Here is a 14,555-nt window from a genome sequence, read left to right as displayed (position 1 = left end):
CAGCCCCTAAGTTAACTTGAAGATAGTTTGGCCATATTTCAGTTTGAAGAGAAGGGGAAATTGCAGGTCACTGGTGCATGGTCGGGCCGGGTGTATTTTTTTAATTTAAAACGGTAGACACCGAGGCCTGAAAAGCATCTGCAGCCCGTGCACTTTAACCGCTCCTCCCGGCCGCGGAGCGGTTAACCCTGTGTGCCTCGGAAGCCCGCCCAGCGCCGACGGCATCCCCTGCCCGGGGGTACTCGGGCCCCGTCCGGGCAGCGAGCCCGGCGCTGAACCGCGGAGGGCGGCCGGGGCGGCGGAGCCCAGCGCCGCACCGGCCCGGCTCCCCCCCGCTTCCCCACCAAACTTCGGGGCTGGGTCGTACCCGTCGGCAGGATGAGGCCTCCGGCGCGGAAGGGCGGCCAAGCGACAAGCAAACCGTTGAGGGGAGCCCCCCCCGCGCTGATCCCCCCGCCTCGACCCGCCGAGCCCCCGCAGCGCCGGGGGGGATGCTCGGCTGCTCCTTCTGCCCCCAGCCCGGCCACCTCGGTCCAAGACCCCCCGGAAAGCTCCCCTCGCCCCTGGCCAGCTGGGCTCGCTGATAAGGGCGGGCGATGGGCGGGGGGGGCCGGAGCCGGGGCGCGGCAGGGAAAGCTCCCGAAACGGGGAGCGCAGGGAGCAGAGCCCGAGCTCACTCCGGGGAGGATGCCTCAGCACTTTCTCTATTATGCATTTCCAGCACAAGGAAAGCTAATTCCTCCGCTGAGGGCCTCAATCAGGCATTTATTTGACACTCATGATGCATGAACGGCTAAACACTAGTCTAAGCGGAGGATCAGCCGCTAGTTTATAGCTCGCGAGGTTTTTTCTGATGCAGGTGAATTATGTTGATCTCTGAATGCCTCGTATTCCGGGGGGTGGGGGTGGCAGAAGGGGGGTGGAGGGAAAGCAAGCAAGGGGGGGGGGGGGGGGGAAGCGTGAGAGAGATAAACTTCTTTAAGCGCTTCTCCCGCACACCCGCGAAACTCTCTGGCCCGGAGTTTTGGCTGGCACCCCTCCCACGACCCTCTCCTGACCCCCAACCTTCCCCTGCGGTACCTCCCCCCCCCGCCCCTCCGCGCTGTGTGCTGGCCCTGCCGAGCCCCTCAGGCATCCCGGCCTGGCCCGGCCGCGCTGCGAGGCCGCGCTGCAGGGCCCCTCCACGCCGCGGCAAGGAAACGGTCCCCCGGGGGCCGGAGGCATAACATGGAGCGGGGAGAGTCACGGAGACAACATGGAGGGGGGAGAAGAAGAGGAGGAGGAGGGGAGAAACCATATGGAGCGGCAGGGAGGGAGGCGACGCGTAGCGAGCGAGCCGGGAGAGCACGGGAAGGAGCGGGGAACCGGCTGGCCGCCGCGGCCCGGGGCGCCGGGGCAGGCGGGGGCGCGCAGGCGGGGGCTGGGGGCACGGCGGGGGGGCGGCCGGGCCCTGTTGCCCGCGCTCTCCAGGGGCTGCGCTTTCTCCCTATCTCCCCCGCGCTTTCCCGGGAGCTGCCCTTTACCCACCACCACCACCACCCCGGGCCCGCCGTGGACAATTTATTTTTAATTTTTTTTCCTCTTCTGCTGGCCTCTTTCCAACTGTTGTTCCAGGACCGAAAAAAATAACAATTAAGTAGGAGTCATGTCTCGTGACTTGCACAATCTCTTCTAACGCCTGAGTTCAATTTTACACAACATTTAATACAAATATTAAAAATCAATATATCAAGGGGGTTGTTAATGAAATGTTACAGTGAGTGTGTGTCACCAGATAGAATTTCGGTGGGAAACGTGTCTGATTTAGCAAAAGCTGAATGCGGTTGTATTTTTTATCCTCCTGCTAAAAACAAAAGATAAAGGTGTTCATTTGATCATATATAATCGAATTAAACTCTATTGGCGGGTCCCTCCAGCAGAACAGAGGTCTGAAAAGCAGGGGATGGAAAATGAATCTCAATGCATCTCTTGACAACGGAACAGGAATCGGAACGCATTAAAAATAAATCAGAGCACTGCTGTAGGTCACAACACAAGGATTAGACTGTACTGGAATAATGGGACGGGAGACAGAAAGGCAGAGACTACCTTGCAGGTACACCCCGGCACTAGAAGGGGAAACCAGATTATTTTAAGCGATAGGTTACGCCAGGTCTGTAAGAGACAGTCTTTGCCCCATTCAGGCTGCTTCTTCATCGCCCCTTCCCTGGCTCTCGGGACTGCAGGGCTCCCCAGCTTCTCGGCATGCTGCCAACTCAGCATTTTGCAGGCTGATGGTTTTGCTGGTCGTCGTCGCCCCCTCCCCCCCATCCCACCCCACCCCACCCCACCCCGCCCCGCCCCGGCTCTTTGCACCTCTCCCTTTCCTCCACCCTGGCCGGTCCCCGCTCTCCCCGGCTCGGCTGAGCTGCCCTCCGTCGGCCCGGCCTCCCGCACTGTTCAGCTACTCCCGTGACCCCTCTCAGCCCTTGCAGGAGGCCTGGGGAGCCGTCTGCAGAGCGATCTGCCAGAGCGCTGGCAGCTGCCCGGGCGGCGAGGAGCGGGAGCGCCGCTGACAGCCGCCGCCCTGCCCGGCGCCGGTCCCGGTGGCAGCCCCCGTTGTCTCCGCGCCCAGCTGCGAGCCCTGCGCTGGGGGAGCCGGGGGGGAGGGGGGAGGGGCTCTGCCCTTTGCCGCCTGTGCGTGGGGGATGACCGTGACGGTGGAGCAGCGCTGGGAGCCCAGGCCGCGGCTCCGTGGGAACTTGGGGTGCGTGGCTCGTCTCCCGAGCCTCCTCCCGGCGTACCGGGGACCCAGTCCGGGCCGTGCTGCGGTGGGAGCCGAGGGCAGCGCCGAAAGGTGCTCCCCTGCCACCGCCGTGCCGGGAAAGGGTTGTGACCGCCGGGGCGGGGGTTACCGGCCTCTCCCCGAGCTCCGGTCCGACTTCCCCAGGCTTGGACTTCGCTCTCTGCTATCCTGCACTGGCTCCCTTCGCCCTCCTCTCCCGAGGGCACCGCCGGGCCAGTCCCTTCGCCCCCTACCCCCCGGGGGCAGCGTGGCTTCTCAGCCCCGGTTTGTCGCTGGGTGCTGAAGAGATGGCGGTGCCCCCCAAACCCTCCCCGAGCAGAGAGACTGCACAGCCCCTACTCAGATGGGGGCCTGCGGACACTGCAGGCCCACACGGGGCGTTAAGGCGGCCCCCAACCGAGCAGGGGCTGTGCAGCGCTGCGAAGAGGCTTAGGAAGAGACTTGTGGGGGTCTAGCGACCGGAGGAACAAGGACGCCCACCCCTCACCTACCCCCCGGCCCCTCCGCGAGCGGCGGGAAGAGGCAAGGCGGCCGGTGCCGTTGGGGAGAGTGCGGGGTCCGCGCTGCGCGGCCGCCTGCAGAGCCGGGATCGAGCGAGGCGGCGGCGGGAGGCAGCAGGGAGGCTGGTGCGCGGCAGCCGGGAGTGCTCGGCACCGAGCCCGGAACGCGCGGCGAGAGCGGGAGCGCGGCGCCCCCGCGGTGCGGCCAGCGGTGCCGGCACCGCCGAGCCCTGCCGACCCGGCGGCGGAGCAGGAGCCTGGCGGGCACTGCTGGGAAGCCTCCGGCAGACGCCGTCCTGCCGCTTCGCGAACGGGCGGCTCCACTCCCCCTCCCTCCATCTCTCCCTCCTTGCGTCCCCGGGGCCGGCCGCGCCGCACGGCAGCGGTTAGGCGTGCACCAGCGCCAGAGCGCGGTAAACAAGGGCGGCCAGCTGCCCCCGCCCGCTGCCAGCCCGGCGGCACCGCGCCCGGCAGCTCGCCCCCGGCCCGCTCCAGTACCAGGGCCGCGGGGAAGCCGGCGCGCCGGCCCCGGAGCCGCCGAGCGTGGCGAGGTGGGGGGCTGGGCGGGGGGGCCGGCGCTGCTCCCCGTGGCTGCATGCTCGCCCCGCGGACCGTGCCGCGGGCTCATCACGCCGGGAGCGCAACTTCTGCTCCGACCTGAAGTCGCAGCTCCTCTGTTTGTTTATTTCCCCGGCCGCGGTGGCCGGCTGCCAAGCACGCCGACCTTGCCTATTAAAAACCCATTTTTCTTGCCCTGCGCGGAGCAGCAGTTTGCTCGCCGCGCTCAGTTGTTCCGTTAAAATAAAGCGCTGCAAAGTCTGCTCGGGGGTGCCGGGGGAGGGGGCGATGGGGGTGGCGGTGGATCTGTGCCCGCCTCACGCGTCGCGCCCGGGGCCGGCGCGGTCTCCCGGGGTGCCTCCCGCCGCAGCCCGCTCCCGCGCCGGCCGCCGCCGTGCCCCGAGATCGCGGTGGGGCGGGGTGACCGCCCTGGCTCCCCGGCCAAACCATTTCCTGCCCTACGGAGCCACGGCCCCTCGCCGCCGGCCAAGCGGTAGCTGGGTCTGGCCGGGGGACGGCGGGCAGCGGGGCTGGGCGGAGAGGCGGCGGCGGCGGGCTGGAAAAATCAACACGCGGCAGCGGTGGCGGAGGGCAGGGGCTGATCCCATTAGCCGCGCCGAGCCGGAGCCGGGCTGAGCCGGAACAGCGGGGTCACCCCTGCCCGTGGCGCCCCGGACCGCCGGCCGGAGCGGCGGGAGGGCGACGCTCGCTATCCCCTTCCCCTGGTGTCCGCCCCGGGGCCCCCTCGCCCTTATCGGCGGCGTCAGCCCAGGAGGGCGGCGGAGGCGACGTCGCTGCCCACCCTCGAGGACGGGAGACAGACCGGTTTGTGCCGCTGGGCGCGGGGGGCCGTTTCGCCTCGCCGCTTTATTCAGCGATGGCGCTGCCCGCCGGGACGCGCTCCGGTCAGCCCGCCCCGGCCGGGCCCCGGCTCGCAGCTCCCTCACCCTTGGCACTGCCCCGTTGCGCCCAGCCTCCTCCGACACCCGAGGGCGTCCTGTCTCCCCTTCTCCTCTAGGGCGATCTAGAAGTCGTCCGAAGCAAGCTGCTTTTAGAGCAGATACAACAATAAAGTATATTGAAATAAGTCTGCGGTTGGTGAGTTTCCAGCGATACTTAATGGCACTCGTGGTAAACAGTCCCTCTCTGTGCTAGCGGGGAAAATCATCCAGACACAAGCACATTCCACCCTCTTTAGGGCTCCCTGGGTGTTATTATAGTTATTGCATTACTCTGGTGTAAGCCTTTTGTAACTAAGCTTCTATAAAGCCCCGCTTACAAGCACCCTGATTAGAATTTTCCTTGCCAGTAACCAAAGGCCACCCGCTTTCCAGTGCTATACAGAGGGAGCCGTCAACAGCCACCCCTCTGAATGTACGCTTTGTTCCTGGCAGCAAGGAAACGAGTGGGCTTCTATTGGGGAGAAAGCAACCCTTCTTTTAAATATCACACAGCGAGAGCTGATGGGGCACCGGGCTCCGGAGGGGCCGTGACGGAGGGAGACAGACGCGGCGGGGTCACGGGAGCGCGGAGTGGCCGAGCCCTAATGCTACCCACGAAGCGGCTGCCGCTCAGCCGACGGTCAGAGGATCATCTGGCTGATCCCGGCTCAGGGGCGGGCGGGGACGGAGCCGGGGCCTGGATGGAAAAGAAAAGGAGGGCGCCGGATAATGGTTTCCCAGCGGCGCACACCGCTCCGGCACCCTGGCTTCCATCTCCCCAGGCGCCGGGCGGGCAACGGTTCGCCGAGCCGGGGCGGGCTCTGTGTGTGTCTGTGCGTGTGTGTGAGCCGAGCGCAGGGGACGGACGCGACCCGCCGGGGGGCCCGCCCGGCACACCAGCACCCCCTCTCACCCATCCCGCCGCCCCTCCGGGGACACCCTGGAAAAGCAAGCGTCGTGCGGGTTAGGACATCGCCGTTTCTGCAAACACGGCTGGTCTGCCAGGCACCCCCATCTCCGGGGACGAGGATTTCCCCGGGGACGAAGATTTCCCCGGGGACGGCGGGAAAGGAGCCTGGCTCCCCCCGGGAACTCCCCCGGGCGGCTGCAGCCCGGCCCACCGCGCCGGCAGCGAGCGAGCGGGGAGCGGGCAGCCGGCCGGCCTCCCCCGGGGGGCTCCGCAGCCAGCCCGGCTATTGTGAGCGCCCGAGAGCCCGTCTCGCCGGGTGTAAGTAATTACTGTGATATGTCCAACATGTATGTTAGTGACATTACTAAGGAGGTGAGAGCTTGGCGCTCAGAGGGCCGAAATGCTGGGCTTTCGCTTTCGTTCAGGATGTGTGTAACAGTCTTTTCTCAGCTCGCCTGATTTTTAACTTCCTCTAAACCTCTCTTTTTTTTCTTTGCTCGGAGAGCAGCAACGAGAGACCCGAGAGGAAACACGCTGCTGCTGTGCAAAATGTGGACCATGTGTGGGAACTATTTACTCAGAGTGCAACTGCAGGCACCAGGCGAGGGGGCTGGCAGAGCCGGGGGGCGGTGGAGAGAAAGGCTACGTCTCTCTCTCGCTTCTCGCCCCCCCCCCCCGCCCCATGTCTTCCCTAAAGCCAAACCACATCGCTGTGTGTGTATTACGGTGCGTTTTACTGACTTCTCGCTGGGCGCGTGTTGGTTTTCTTTTTTTTCTTTTCTTCTCACCAGTCCAAGGCTTTCCCGATCTGCTTTTGTGCTGACCCACCTCAAGCCTCCCCGGGCAAAGGGTTAAATCTTCGGAGCCGTGCAAGGAAGCAGCCGAGTTTCAACAAAAAAAAGGAAGAAAAAAGAAAGAAAAAAGGGGAGGGGGGGAAGGAGTGGGAGCGTGAAGAAGCAAGCACAGAGAGGGCCGCACGTTCCCTGATGGTCCTTTTGGCTGCTGTAGAATAATAAAAATAATTAATAACAATAATCACCACCCTTTCTTTTCTATTTGGCTATATCAGGAAGTGCCTCTGGCCTTGAAGCTCCCTATTACCTCTCTTCCTCTCCCCCACCCCCCTTTCCTGGGAAGTGAGAAGAAAAAGGTCTGCAGCTGACAAATATTATCCATCCTTTTCATCGATCGGAGCATATACAGATGTGATAGCTTGATGTACACTGCAAACCGGCTGATCCATCGCTTTCTCCCTCTCTCGCTGGCTCTGGTTCGGCCCCCTCCTCCCCCTCCCCCTTTGTTCTCCCCCCCCCCCCCCCCGCCTTTCCCTCTCTTTAAATAGATTTCAAGGCGCTGCCTGTTGGAGAGCAGCTCTCCAGAGAGAGCGAGGTATTGCTTCCCTGCCGATAGCCTCCCCCCTTCTCCGGTTTCCAAACAGAAAACAATCCCCGGCCCGAGGAACCTGTGCTGGGGATGCAGGAAGGAGTTAAACCGGCAGCGAAGAGCGAGATAAGGAGGCAGCTCCCTGCACCATCTCTTTCGAGCCCTGTGTAAAAAAATAATCACAACAAGAAAAATAAAAATACATATCGGTGCTCTCCGTCGTGCACCATCACGTGGGGAAGGGCCAGCTTGTCCCGGGCCACCATCTGCCCTGGCTCCTGGCCCCGGCGGGAGCTGTCCCAGCCCCGCGCTGGCCAGTGCGACTCGGAGCGAGCGGCTGGGAAGCGGCTGGCGGCGCGGAGCGAAAGGGTTAAGCCTCCCCTCCACCGCCCTCCTCTCTCGCCAGAGAATAAGCGCTCGCACGAAGCGTTTCTGGAGAGGCAGGCTGCGAGCAGGCCTTTCGCCGTGGATCCATGGCTACCTCACCGCCTGTCAGTGCCATGATGGCCCTCCCCCGGTGCCCCGAGCGGTCAGCACGGGCTGTTAACCGGCACTTGCAATCAGTTTCTCGAAAGGTTAGCCAAGGTCCCCGGTTCTTACAGACGGGAGGCGTTACGAAACCGCCTTTGTATCTGCGTGCACTTACATAAAAAAGGCGAGGAGGAGGCGAGGGAGAAGGGAGCAGCCCCCCCGGGCAGGGAGCTAGCCAGGCCGGTGGGCTGGGGGTTCTCCTCGGGCGGGCCTGGGACCCCCACGGGCATCTCCCTCCGCAGATGCACCACGCCACCTGGCCGGCAGCTCGCCCTTGGAAGGGCTGGGGTGGCCCTCGCCGCCAGCCCCGCCAGCCCTGCCCGGTGCTGGAGAGAGCCAGGCGGCGGCGGGGCTGCCGAGGCGAAAATGGAGCGGGAGGAGGGAAAAGTGCTATCCGGAGAGCTGTTGTGACAGATGCTAAGCCTTGCCCTACGCGTGCTGGTGAGAGAAGGAGTTAAAAGCAAGCTGCTTTTTCGATCGAGCTGCTTCCCCGAGCGTCGGAAGGAGCGGCTTGCTAGAAAGCCGTCCATCAGCAACCAGTCCAACCTGCCCGTGATAATATGCGATCAACACCAAATCACCCCCGCTAGGCACGATCCATCATCGCTACGATGCAATGGGCCCTTGTATGGATGTGTCTACACGGGGGGCGGGCGAGGAGAGAAGGGGAGGGAGCGGAAAAGAGAGAGGGAGAGCTGTGTGGATGTGTGTGCGGGGGGGGGGGGGGGGGGGCGCATCATCCACCGGAATGGGAATCGCCGCCTCCCCCGGCTCTCGGAGAGCGGAGCTGCCCGAGCCAGCGGAGCCGAAAGTTGCTGGGCCGGGGCTGAGCGGGGAGCCTGGCACACGGCCCCGCCGCGCCTCCGACTGACATCAGCCTCCCCTCCCCCCCCCCCCCCCCCCGGCTCCTCCTGGGCAAGCTTGACTGGCGTAAAATTAATAATTAATAGGGTGAAATTGATTAAAGGGCTGGGCGCGCGATAGGGGCGCTCGGAGAGCCCTTCGCCTTCCCGGCCGCTCTGCATCCGCCTCCCCGCCGGTAGGGGCCCGGGAGCGGGGACTGGCCGCCGCCGCCGAGCCAGGGGAGCTCCGGGGCAGCCCAGCCCGAGCAGGAAGGAAAAGGGCGGCGGGGACCGGGGAGGGGGAAGAAGGCGGCGGCTGCAGCAGCAAACCCCGCTGGGTGGCTGGCTGTAACCGAGATCGGCCGCGCTAGCAGCAGCGGCGGCGGCAGGCGGGGGCTGGCCCGGCTCGGCTCGGCGCAGCTGGGTGTGTGTGCGCGCGTGTGTGTACAAAGCCGGGTCCCGGGAGCTGCCCGAGGGCGGTACTCGGCACCACAAGACCAGCCCCCCCTCCCCCCCCCCCCTTTTTCCCTACCGCGATCACTCTCTGCCACGGAGGGAGTGGGGAACCGCAGGGGACGCGGCCGGGCCAGCGCACGCCTCAGCCTCCAGCCCCGCGGAGGTGGGAAAGGGTTAAACGTTGGAGGGCGACGAGGGGAGGGACGGGGGATGGGGAGCGAGGGGAGGGGGGATGCCGAGCACAGCGCTGAGCGCAGGGAAACCACAGCGCACCTGGGCTCGGCTCGGGAGCCGGAACGAGCCGCCGCCTCCTCCTCCCTCCCTCCCTCCCTCCCTCCCTCCTGCCCTTCCACCAGCTCGGTGCCTGCCTGGCCCGTTTCGCGGCCGTATCCCTGCAGCAGCGGGAGCTCAGCTCCTCTGTTCCTATCAGCTGCTCCCTCTAACCTCAGTGACCCAGATAAGCACGGCTGCCTCCCACCCCCGCCCGGCAGCGTGCCGGGGGCTCCGGCCCGGCTCCCCACCAGCCCTCCCTGCCCGCTGCGCCGCCTGCCTCCCCGCGGGGCCGCCCCCGGCCCGGCCCGCCGCCTGCAGCCCCAGCGGGCTCCTCCCGGCCCGGCGACTCCAGCCCCGACCTTCAGCGGGGGCAGCAAACCTGGGCCGGCGCCCGCCCCCTCGGCTGGTCTCCCCCCTCCTCCCCCCCCCGGTGCCCCTCTCGCACGGCTTGGGATCATTGTTAGCCCGAGCTGGCCAGCCCGCCGTCAAAATAATAATTAAAAGCAAAACAAACACCCCGATCCGGTCTTTCCTGGACACGCGGGTCGGAGTCACCGCAGCCCAAGTGTTGTTATTCCCGGGCTGGAAATAGCCCTGGCTCCGCCCTGGACAATCGCCTGTCAGAGGCCTCTTCTCTCCCCTCCCTGGAGGCCCTGCCCTGCCCTGCTTTATTTACTTTTGAAGTGTCTGGATTGATGGAGAACTGCGGACGGCACTTTCCTCCCCCGGCTCCCTCCTGCACCAGGGCTCCACCGGAGCCTCTTACCGCACCCGGCGCTCCGCGCCAGCTCCGCATGACCCAAGATAACCCGGCCCCGGGGAGGCCGGGGCGAGCGGGGGAGGGCGCTTCACCAAACCAAACAGATCGATCCGTCCCCAGCCGCCGCGGGAGCCCGGGACGGGGGGGGCCGGAGGGGCCCCTAGCAGCGGCGCCCGGGCGGGAGGGGGGGGAGCCGCAGTCCCCGCCGTCCTGGAGCGCCCCCATCCCCGGCTCGCCCGCCGGGGAGGAGGGGCGGAAGGGAGATCGCGGCCGGGCCCGTAACGACACAAGGGATAAACAGCAAAGTTATCACCAGCCGTGACCAAAATAAATGCCTGTGATAAAAAAGCACTGACAGGATGATCCATTACGCGGGTGTCACTGCCTACAACGAGGTTCAATCAGATACGCCGGTTGCCGTGGACAACGGGGGAAGCGGCGGTACCGGGCTGACGACTTTTCTGGAGGGGCGGGTGGTGGTTGCTATCAGGGAGGTGACACGGCGCGATCTGCACGAGGGTGGCCCCGGCGTCGCGGGAAGGGACAGACCGCGGGAGCCCCCCCGCCCGTTTCTCCCGCGGCCGCCGCTCGCCCCTCTGCCCCTACAACCGGCTGCCCGCCCGGAGGCGGCCTCGAGTCACCGACACATCTCTGAGAGGGAGAGGTGCGTTCTCCCCGCGGGCGGCCCCGGGGACGTGCGCCGTGCGCCCGGGGAAGCACACCCTCCCGTCTGGGATGCCGTCGGGTACCTCCCCGGTTCATGCCCCCCCTTCCCCCCCCCCAGTGTGGTGCCGGGAGCGCGGCTCGGCACGGTTTCTATCCCCCCTCCTCGGGCGCCCCGCGTCCCTCCGCAGCCCAGCGGTGGAAATCAATGAGCGTTTGTTCCGTGCGGCGCGACCGTCTTCTGAGCGATGCCCTGTTATTAGCAGGGGAAGGGGAAGGGGGAGGGAAGAAAGGCTCTCTGCGGGCTCGGTGCTGCACGTCCTCGCCTCCGGCAGAGCCGCCTGCAGGTGCCGGAGCGGGGGCAGCGGGGGCCGAGCTGGCTGGCAGCGCCGCCGGGAAGAGCCGTGCCCCGGGGCATCGGGCTAATCGCACGGCAGGTCAGCTCGGCGGGACGCCCGGGCCCCGGGCGGTGCGATTCATGAAGGCTCGGAGGCAGCGGGGACAGGCTGCGGGCCAGTGCCCCTTGTGCCACATTCCTCAGAATCGGGCCGGGCCGGGCCGGGCCTCGCCCCTCGGCGGGCGGGGGCGGGGGCGATGGGGACAAGGTCCCTGAACCAAGCGGGGGACCGCCCCCTCTATCCCGGCCCTCCCTCCCAGGAGCAGGCAGTCTTTGGCAACGATCGTGCCCGAGGTGGGGGGACTGTGGGGCACAAGGGACACTGTCCCGTGTCGTCCCCCCCCACGCCCGCGGGAGGAACGATGCCGGGGCCGTCCCCGCCGGTGCCACGGTGCGTGACACGACAGCCCCGTGCCTCCTCGGGATGAGAAACTTCGCGGCTGCTAGCGACGGGTGGCTGCGCCGCCCGCAACGCATCCTCTGGTCCCCAGCTTCCCCCCCGAGCGTAAACGCATCCCCCCCGCCGCCGCCGACCCCTTCCCGTCACGATTTAATGCTTTTCATGTTCTTCGGCAACTGCGTTTCCGCAGAGAAACCCCGGCGCGCTCCCAGCTCGGCTGCTCAGCTGTATTGTGGCGAGCTCAGGCACAGCCGGAGTGAATCCATTACGCCTCGATCCTACAATACAGGTTTATGCGGATACCCTCTGATTTACATTTAAAACAGTGCACAGGCATTGTCTGCTAGCCTGAAAAGAAAACACAGCCCCGTAACTTCAAATGACCTTCAAAGCAATGCAATTAACTCTCGTAATTATCGGTACACGCCTTTTAGAAAAAGACACAGGTGCTCGCGTCGGTGCTGTTCCACCTGGCTAAGCAGCCTCATCCTACCAGGGAATGACACCTCCACCCTTTGCAGTCCCCAAATCTGGGACTCGCTCCGCCGTTCCTACATTTCGAAATCTCCCCTCATCCTCCCCTTCCCCCGCCCGCCGCCTGGGCTGAGGGACAGCTTGCTCAGCGCGGCGAGGCTTTGTCACACTGCCACACACACCACCACGTCGCTGGCTGGTGCCGGCGGCGGGCGGCGTGTTTTGCTTTCCCGGCTCCCACAAAGCGCTCCCCTCCCGCCGGCCCCCGGACCGCAGGCCACGCAGAGCCGAAATTTAGGTTAATAGGATGGGCTTTGATCCGTGGTCCCCTTCGCCCTCCCCTCACCCCGAACGACATCGATCCGCTGCATTTACTCCCGCGCCGACCGGCCCCCGGTGCTCCCGCAGTCACGCTCTGCGCGACCGGAGAGAATAAATATCCCCGAAATACCGAGCCGGTGGTGGCCCCTGGCCCTGCCTGCCCCGGCCCCGCGGCCGTGGCGGTGCGCACGGGTGGCCGGTCCCCGGCGGCTCAATGTGCAGTGTCATGATGGCTCCCACGGCCCGCGGGCAGCACCGGGGGCGGCACCGGGGGGCGGCAGGGACGCGGGCGGCTGAGGGGGCGGGGGGGGGAGCTGTCGGCCCCGCAGAAGCCGCCGCCCCCCCTCCCCTTCTCCCCTCTTGCACACACACACACACGCACACACACACACACGCACGCACACACAAAATAAATAAATAACGAGGCGGCTGGAGCCATCTGGGGTTGGATGGCTTCTCATCTCATTACAGAGCATTAGGAGAAACAGGCAAATATACAGCTATTAAAATTAATCGCCTCGCGCTGTCAGCTGAACATAATGGAAATTATTTATAGGCTGCCTACGATGCCTTTCTCGTCACGGAGGCTCGGTGTGGAGAGGCGCACTCACGGCTCCCGGCACGGAGAGGCGTGCGGGGCCGTGCGGGGGGCGCCGGGCTCGGCTCGGCGCGGCCCCGGCCAGCGAAGTTTGGGATCTGGGGGGGGGGGGGGGGGGGGGGCGAGGGAGGGGAAAAGGCAAGGAAAGGCAAGCGGCGGAGGCGCCGCGATGCACGCGTCAGGGTGGGTTATTTTCAGGTGACTGGAGGGGAAGCGGTGGAGGCGCAAATAGGGCAAAACGCGGTGCTGGGGCCTCCCCGAGCTGCTCTGGCGACGCGTCCCCGGGGCGGTGCGAGGCAGGGCCGGGGGCAGCGGGCGGCCTCCTCCAGAAAGAAACCTCCTCTGGAAGCGGCGGCGAGTCCTTTGCAGGCACCGTGCGGTGCGGCGAGGGCACGCTGCGGGAGGGGGGCGATGCACTCCCTGAGCGATCTGCCTGCAGATCTCTGCTGCCACATGAAATGTTAATTGTCAGCCCTTCCGCTTCGGCCGCTGGAGCGGGTTTCGGGGCTGTTTGCTTCTGCTCCGGGGGAGACGGGGGTTTCTTTGCTTGGGGAGGAAAACAAAACCCAAACCAAACCTAAACCCAATCGTCTATGCCAAGCAGAGCTGGCCTGTTTTTCCGACCGAGAAAGTGCGTTTGGGAAGCGGGGAAGCGCTGCCCGTGCATTTCTCCGCTCCGTCCGGGGCTGTTTGGCCAACAGCTCGCCGGGGCGAGCCGCCAGACCCCCACAGCTGCGGGGCTCGCCGCGCTGCTTTGCTGGCGTGAGGACTGCAAGCCCCCTCCGCAGGGGCCGGAGGAGGCAAAGTACGAGTGCCACTGGCAGCGGGAGCCGCCGCAGCAGTCCGGGTGGCACCGGCTGGGACGGGGGGAAGGTGCGAGAAAGCCCGAGCGGGAGGCTGAACGCGCAGCTCCGCCAGGCTTGAGAGGTTAATAAATACACCCGTCCCCACTCCCCAGCCCGCCTGAGGCTAAGACTCGCAGCTCAGCGGGTAATTGACAGTCTCAATCCAAAATTGAAACATGTGTTAACAACAACGCCACGCATCCTAGGAGCTACCCGGGAGATCGCCACCTCACGGTCTTTATATATTATTTGAATCCACCGGAGGAAAGTGTCACGAGGTTTTCAGAGCACGTTTCACCCCTACCTGTAAATCAGCTCTTATCACTGCTGGCTGCTCAGACGGAGCCAGCCTCTGCTTTATAGCGCAGGAGGAGGAGAGCCATTGCTCTCTCGCAGCGCCGTTTCCGTGCCACCTCCAGGCGAAGCCCGCCGGCAACCCCCGCCCGATCCGGCCGCTTCCCGAGGGGACCCCCCGCCCCCCAAGGGTGAGCTTATACGGTGGGGCAGCGCCGGCTCGCCCGTGTCCGTGAGCGGCCGAGGACGGGCACATCTGAGCCCCCGCCGCCGGGGCTGCGCGGCTCCTCGGCGCTCCCGCACGGCGCGGCGGCGAGGACGTGGCTCCCGGGGAGTGCGGCCGCACCACGGCCCGGCCCGCATCCCGTGTCCCTCTCGCATAACCCACGCCCAGGCAGCCCCCCTATCCTTGCCAGGGCAAACAGGACTGGTGTCCCTGTGTCGTGTCATCGTCCCTACCCTCCCACCCCCCGCCAACGCCCTTGGGCGAGTGTCACACAGCTGCAAGCGGGAACCAGTGCCGGTGCAGCATCTTTCCCATGGAGTTACCCGTGTTTCTAGGATCGGGCAGAACAGAAGCAGTCCCTCGCGCTGAGCTGAGGGCCTCTCTCTCGGCAGCGCTCC

At 65.6% G+C, this 14,555-nt stretch overlaps 1 long non-coding RNA gene across 1 annotated transcript; it reads left to right on the top strand.

Annotated features, from left to right (window-relative positions):
- The first annotated feature begins 518 nt into the window (after window positions 1–518).
- LOC308058488 lies at window positions 519–7,325 on the top strand. Its single transcript, XR_013925847.1, has 2 exons — window positions 519–6,012; window positions 6,203–7,325. It is a non-coding gene; the product is annotated as an uncharacterized lncRNA (long non-coding RNA).
- The last annotated feature ends 7,230 nt before the right edge of the window (window positions 7,326–14,555 follow it).

The sequence above is a fragment of the Falco punctatus genome (assembly GCF_963210335.1).
Source record: "Falco punctatus genome assembly, chromosome: 2".
Taxonomy (NCBI): domain Eukaryota; kingdom Metazoa; phylum Chordata; class Aves; order Falconiformes; family Falconidae; genus Falco; species Falco punctatus.
The sequence above is the reverse complement of the archived record's forward strand: the minus strand, read 5'-3'. Positions and strand labels throughout refer to the sequence as shown.